Here is a 7,124-nt window from a genome sequence, read left to right on the forward strand (position 1 = left end):
GCCTGGAATGGAGAATAGGTCGCACGAGGATAGGTTGAGAGTGCTAGGCCTTTTCTCATTGGAAAGGCGAAGGAAGAGGGGTGACTTGATAGAGGTTTATAAGATGATCAGGGGAATAGATAGAGTAGACAGTCAGAGAGTTTTTCCCCGAGTACAACAGAGTGTTACAAGGGGACATAAATTTAAGGTGAAGGGTGGAAGGTATAGGGGGGATGTTAGGGGTATGTTCTTTACCCAGAGAGTGGTGGGGGCATGGAATGTGCTGCCTGTGGGAGTGGCAGAGTCAGAATCATTGGTGACCTTTAAGCGGCAATTGGATAGGTACATGGATAGGTGCTTAAGCTAGGACAAATGTTCGGCACAACATCATGGGCCAAAGGGCCTGTTCTGTGCTGTATTGTTCTATGTCTCGTTCAGAGGCTCCACTTCACATGATTCATACCGGAAATATTCCAAGCATTCGTTTCAATGAGATCAATACACCCCACCTGATAGTCTGGCTAGTGATGTGAAAATTAATGGTCTAATTAATGGTGCCAGACGATGCCTGGGACAACATCACGTTATTCAACTAAAGTCAGCAATATACATTAACAACGTGAAAGGCACAAACTGTACTTTTACCCAGATCAGCCAGTTTCATCTGCAGTCAGACACAAAATTCAGACGATTGCACAGAAGATAGACGAGCCCTCACAACATTGGAAATGATTTTGTTTGATAAAACAGTCCATCATAGACTTGCTGAGAGCAACTCGTGAATATTGCTTGATTTCTTTTTGTGTGGGGTAACACATGAAATGTTACTGTATTCCGACTGATGTGAACCATTTGCACTTCAAGTTATTTGAAAACGTCCTTCACAACAGATATGTTAGTAAATTTTAGAAATCATTGATCAAAGGGACAATTTTTTTTGGATTCCAGGAAGATCCATAGTGATATTTTGTAAATGTTTGGAGCTGTGATTGCTTTAAATTTTTAACTAAGACATTGGCATACAGTGCACAACTTCACAATTTGCTGTAACATGAAACTCGCAACCACTGTGAACCTGGAAGGTGATGGTTCAGAATTTAACAAGGACCTCGCAAGGTTCGTGGAATGGACCAACAAATGATTCATGAAATTTAACAAAGGCATTTCTGAAATGATTAATTTAGCTAGGAAGAATGTCGAGACACAAATTCACATCTCTGTTTGCATTTCAATATACTATAAATTACTTTTCTATTATATCCTAAAATACTTGTGTCTTTGTTCATATTTAATACACTCTATCTTGTTCCGGAGCTAACACAGTTTCTTTATTTATTTCACTCAAGACTGTATGCTGTATTTTTGTCTCAGTATTGACCAAACTTGGTTTGGTGCCAGCTTATACCACTTGAGCTGCTTTTTCAGGAAGTGAATCTCTCCACCTGTTTTGTCAAAATAATCTGTTCATGCTTAGATCAAAATAAATCCTGTTAATATCATCCCAAATTCAGGCTCGGTTATTTTGTATTTATTCATTGGAAATGAACAGAATATGACTGGCCTGTTCTTGGTGGAGTGGGAGAGGGAGTTAAAGTGGTCAGCCACGGGGCCGTGGGGTTGGTTGGCACGGGTGTCCCAGAGATGTTCTCTGAAATGATCCGCAAGTTAGTGTCCTGTCTCCCTGATGTAGAGGAGACCACAGCAGGTGGAACAGACACAGTGGATGACATTTGTGGAAGTATAGATAAATTGCTCCGGGATGTGGTAGGATCATTTGGGGCCTTGTCGGAGGTGAGCGGGGAGGTGTGGGCTGGTGGAGGGGCATGGACCTGATGAGGGAGTCACGGAGGGAATGGTGTCTCCGGAATGCAGATAGGGGTAGGGAGGGAAATACACCCCGAGTGATGGGGTCTGTTTACAGGTGGTGGAAGCAGCGGAGGATGATATGATGCATGCAAGGTTGGTGCGGTGGAAGATGAGGGCCAGGAGGGCTCCCTGTTGCGATTGGAGGGTTGGGGTTCAAGGGCATCGTCGACCACATGGGAGGGGAAATTGCAGTCTTTGAAAAAGGAGGTTATCCGGGATGTTTTATGGTGGAACTGGTCCTCCTGGGAGCAGGTGCGGTGGAGGCAGAGGTATTGACAATAAGGGATGGCATTTTTACAGGAGGTTGGGTGGGAGGAGTGTAGCCCAGGTAGCTGTGGGAGTCAGTGGGCTTGCAGTAAATGTTTAGTCGGTCACTGGAGATAGAGGTGGAGAGGTCTAGGAAAGGGAGGGAGGTGTCCAAGATGGTCCCTGTGAAGTTTAGGTCAGGGTGGAAGGCTTTAGTAAAGTTGATGAACTGTTCAATCTCCTTGTGCTAGCATGAGGTGGCGTTGATACAGTCATCAATGTAGCGGTGGTAAAGATGGGCAATGGTACCAGTGTAGCTGTGGAAGATTGACTGTTCCACATATCTGACGAAGAGGCAGGCATAGCTGGGGTCCATACAGGTGTCCATGGCTACCCCTTTGGTTTGGAGGAAGTGGGAGGATTGAAAGGAAATGTAGTTGAGGTTGAGCATGTACTGCTTGGTTTGGCGTGACAGGAAGAAACGGAGGGCTTCGAGGCCGACATCATGGCGTTTGGATGTGTACGGGGCCTGGACATTCTGTTCTCTCTGGGGCTTATCAATAGGTTGCAGTTATTATGGAACTGAAAGTGCAATGGCTGGGAACTCGGAGAAACCAATGTTTAAGTCTTCTGCTTGAAGCACATTTTGACCAGAACATTTAAACACCACAAAGCTCACTGTAGGAAATGCCTGGGCTGCAACTTTTAATAATGTTTGAAACTTTGTTAAAAATAGGGATTTTTAGTCATAGTTTCTGAAATAATCAAGAAAAGAATTAACCGTTAGAACAAGCTCTTTCAAAGAGAGAGGATTTGCAAAGATTGAAACCATACAGTGCTGTGCTTTATTTGAATTCAATGTCGGTCAGAGTTCGATACAGCCCAGGTGATCTCTCCATATATTGGTTCTGTTAATCTGACACACCAACATACCTGTCTGTACAAAACTGTATTATTTGTTTAGTTGATCAAAATTTAGGAAACAGATCAAACAGAATGTATTCGGCTGGGAAGGTGATGGATACAGAAGACAGAATCAAAAACTGGGAACATTAAATCTGAAAAGAGAGTAACAAGTAGTACAAGATCAAAGACATGACAAGGTGCATGTCGATATGTCCCAGACGTTAGTGAATTGAATGAGCTTGTTAGATGGTCGAGAGACTCGTCCAATGATGTCCTGGAATCAGACCGCGAAACAGAGATCAAAAGGTCAATTTGCAAATGTCACTTCAATGTAATCACTTCATACTCTGTGTCCTGATATAGGCCACATTGGCAGATGTTTCCGCTAGATTGCATCCCCTGGGTTTATTTTCTGATCAGAACGGAGATGTGTGGCTTACTGCTGGCACAGAGAAACAGGAAGTTGTGTGCCAGCTGAGAATGATACATCAGGCGATACTTTCCGTATTATCAGCACAAAGTCTTCCTGCCTCTGAGGGGGAACACACACTGACAGTGTCAAGAACAAACGGACAGATTGCTGTTGGTTTCAACACTGTATTCAATTCCATTCCCATTTCCCAGAATGAAACAGAAGAGACACAAGATTATTTCAGCTAGAGTAAATTATCTGTCAGAGAGATAAGAAGAGTTATCATCGGGTGAAAGGAGCTAAGTGACAATGTGTAGTTTCACTCATAAACCTATGTTTAAAAGTAGAAAGCTTGAGGGAAGTTAATAAGTAAATCTAAGAGACAGCATTCATTAAAAGTTGGAATTGTAAGGTTTAAGCAATAAAATTCAGCATGGCTTTGGTGGAAGTGATATCATATCGGAAGTGGTTGATTCTGTTTTCCGGAGAGGCAATGAGATGTAACATCGGGTGTAAAAAGTGGATGTAATGCTTCTAGACTTCAATCAGGTTTTTGACCAGATCTTGCATCTTTAATATGGTAAGGGTTCATGGGAGCTGGTGCAGTTTGGCAAATGATTCGAAGGTTTATTTGTTGGCAGAAGGTAATGGTCGAAGGTAGTCATTGTGAAGACATCTTGTGTCCAGTGGCTTACTACATGACTGGTTGCTGGATCCTTTGATGTTTGCAGCGTATATGAACGGTCTAGTCAAGAATGTAGCAATTTTCATCAAAAAGTTCAAAGATGAGGTGAAAAACATTTGGTTTTGCAATTAGTGAGGAGGAAAGCCAGTGTGACATCGATGACCTTGTCTGTCGGAGAGAAGAATTGAAAACAGAACATTATATCCTAAAGTCTGTGAAGTAAAGTATTTTCGAGACTAACAATTTAAGCGAATATACGATGCATTGTTGGAATCTACACAATACAAAGGATAAGCAATCTTCTGTTGTGAATATCCACATTATGGAGTGGGGGTTGGAATTATAGTCTGGAGATATTGTGCCTAGACCATTCTTTCAGGAAACAGGGGTCTGAGCCCACAGTGCTGCCACATCAAGACATGAATTAAAGTTGATAATTAAACAACTCATTGAAGGAATAAGCTCCACAGATATTTCCTTGCTCTGCTTTGGAGAGCACAACACATCAGCACAAAAGTTAAGGCTGAAGCATTCACAGCAATCTTCAGCCAGAAGTGCCAATTGTGTGATCCATCTCGGCATTTTTCATAGATCACCAATATCACAGCTACCTGTCAGCAGGGAATTCGCCTCTCTCCGTGTGAAATCAAGACACTGTTGGCCGGTGGGGGGGAGGGGGGGGCAAGGGTTACTGCAAATGCTATGGAGCCTGACAAAATTCTGGCAATAATACTGATGACTTGTGCTAGCCAAGCAATCCCGGTACAGCTTAAACACTGGCATGGACAATGTGGAAAATAGGCCAGGCACGTCCTGTGCACAGAAAATAGGTCAAACCACCCTGGCGAATTACTGCCCCATCAGTCCATGCTCAATCATGAGTTAGGTGTAGGGAGGTGCTATCAAGCAGCACTAGCTCAGCAATAACCTGTGTAAATGTGGGTTACGCAGGGCCTCCTCAGCTCATGTCTGAATTACAGACTTGATTTAAACATGGACAAAGAACTGAAATGAGGGGAGAGTGACAGCCCTTCACATTAAGGTCACATTCGACAGAGGGTGATATTATGGAGCCTCGCAAAACTGGGTTCAATGGGTATCAGGTGACAACCTCCCTGCTGCCTGCAGTCATACCTCACACATTGAAAGATACCTTTGCTTGTTAGAGGGCAGTCGTCTCAGCCAAAGCAAATCCCTGTTGGAGTTCCTGAAGAAAGTGTCCTTGGCACAATCATGTTCAGCTGCTTCAGCAATAACCTTTCCTCCATCAGAAGGTCAGAAGTGAAATCTACATTAATCTCGCACTTTTTAGTGACTCCTCAGTCCACATTCAAACACAACAAAATTTGGACAATTTCCAGACTTGAGCTGACAAGTGGCACATAGCATTCACACCACAAAGCTGCGAGACAATGACCATTGACAATAAGAGACAACCTAACCAAAACCCCTTGACATTCAATAGTGTTACCATCACTGAATCCCTCACCATCGACACCCTGGGTTTTATTGTTCATTAGAAATTGAGCTGGACACTCCATATAAATACAATGGTTGTACGAGCAGGCCGGAGGCTAGGAATACTGCAGCGAGTAACTCACCCTCCTGACTCGCAAAGCCAATTGACTGTCTAAGAGACAGAGGTCAGGAGGCTAATAGCACAGCTCACCCCTTGACTGGATAGGAACAGCTTCAACTGCACTCAAGAAGCTTGGCATTTTCCAGGACAAAGCATCCCACTTGATCAGCAGCACATCCACAAGCGTCCATTGCCTCCAAATCTGATTCTTAGTACCTGCCATATGCACTATCTAAAATCCTACACTGCAGTAACTTAGCCACTTCCTGAGACAGTACCTTCCCACTACCACTTGCATCTCGAAGGACAGGAGCAGCAGATACATGGGAACAGCACCACTGTAAGCTCCTCTCTAAAACACTCGGCATCCTGACATGGAAATATGTCACCGATCCTTTACTGTAATTGGGTCAAAATCTGGAATTCCCTTCCTCAGGCCATTTTGGAACATGTTATTTCAGAAAGGCAGCTTACTGCCATCTGCTGAAGGACAACTACGGACAACTAAAAGCAACCACCATGTTTCAGGAGTCAATAAAAAAATCATTGAAGCTAACATGACAGTTTGATAAAGTGGTTGAGGAGGCATTATGAGTATGGAATAAGCAATCAAAAGGTTTGGAGTCAAGTTCCAGAATCAGTCCCTACCATGGTAGCTTCAATTAATAAAAGAGTATGAAATGAAAATGCTGGAATAATGAACGATAATCACAGACCTACCAAAGGTTTGAAGCATGTTACATGGTTCAGTATTGTCCTTCAGAGGAGGTCGTCTGACCTTCCTACCTGGCCTGCACTACCCGTTCAACAATAAGGTGATGGTCCTTTCCTGTGCCGAACCTGACTAAGAAACCCATCAGGAGAAAGTGAGGACTGCAGGTGCTGGAGATCAGAGTTGAGAGTGTAGTGCTGGAAAAGCACAGCAGATCAGGCAGCATCCGAGGAGCAGGAAAATCAACGTTCCAGGCATAACCCCTTCATCAGGTATCCTAATGAAGGCCTCATGCCCGAAACGTCGATTCTCCTGCTCCTCGGACGCTGCCTGACCTGCTGTACTTTTCCAGCACTACAGTCTCGACTGAGAAGCCATTTGGCTGTAATAAAGCTTCTTAAGAAAGATCAACCATAATTAGCCGAGTAAGATGGCAGGCCTTCAAAAAGGTAGCTGATGAGCACCTTCTTGGGATATGTGACTAACTTTTTCATAAGTCAGTGAAAAATTCAAAAAATGCAAATTATGGTGAGTCAGGCTCTTCAGACAGAGTCCGGGACACAGTTTAGATTGATGATTGGATGCAAAGTCTCCTGTGATGTTGCTGTGAACAGCAGGAGAGTTCTTGCCAGTATTGCACTCCAATATTTGTTCATGAGGTAAAGTGTCAGATTGATTGCATTTCTGTTTGTGACCGCTTTCTGTGCATTCCCAATATTAGGATCACAGCGGTGACACC

The sequence above is a fragment of the Chiloscyllium plagiosum genome, unplaced genomic scaffold (assembly GCF_037043375.1).
Source record: "Chiloscyllium plagiosum isolate Xiang-an unplaced genomic scaffold, Cpla_swu_hap1 HiC_scaffold_38, whole genome shotgun sequence".
Lineage (NCBI taxonomy): Eukaryota > Metazoa > Chordata > Chondrichthyes > Orectolobiformes > Hemiscylliidae > Chiloscyllium > Chiloscyllium plagiosum.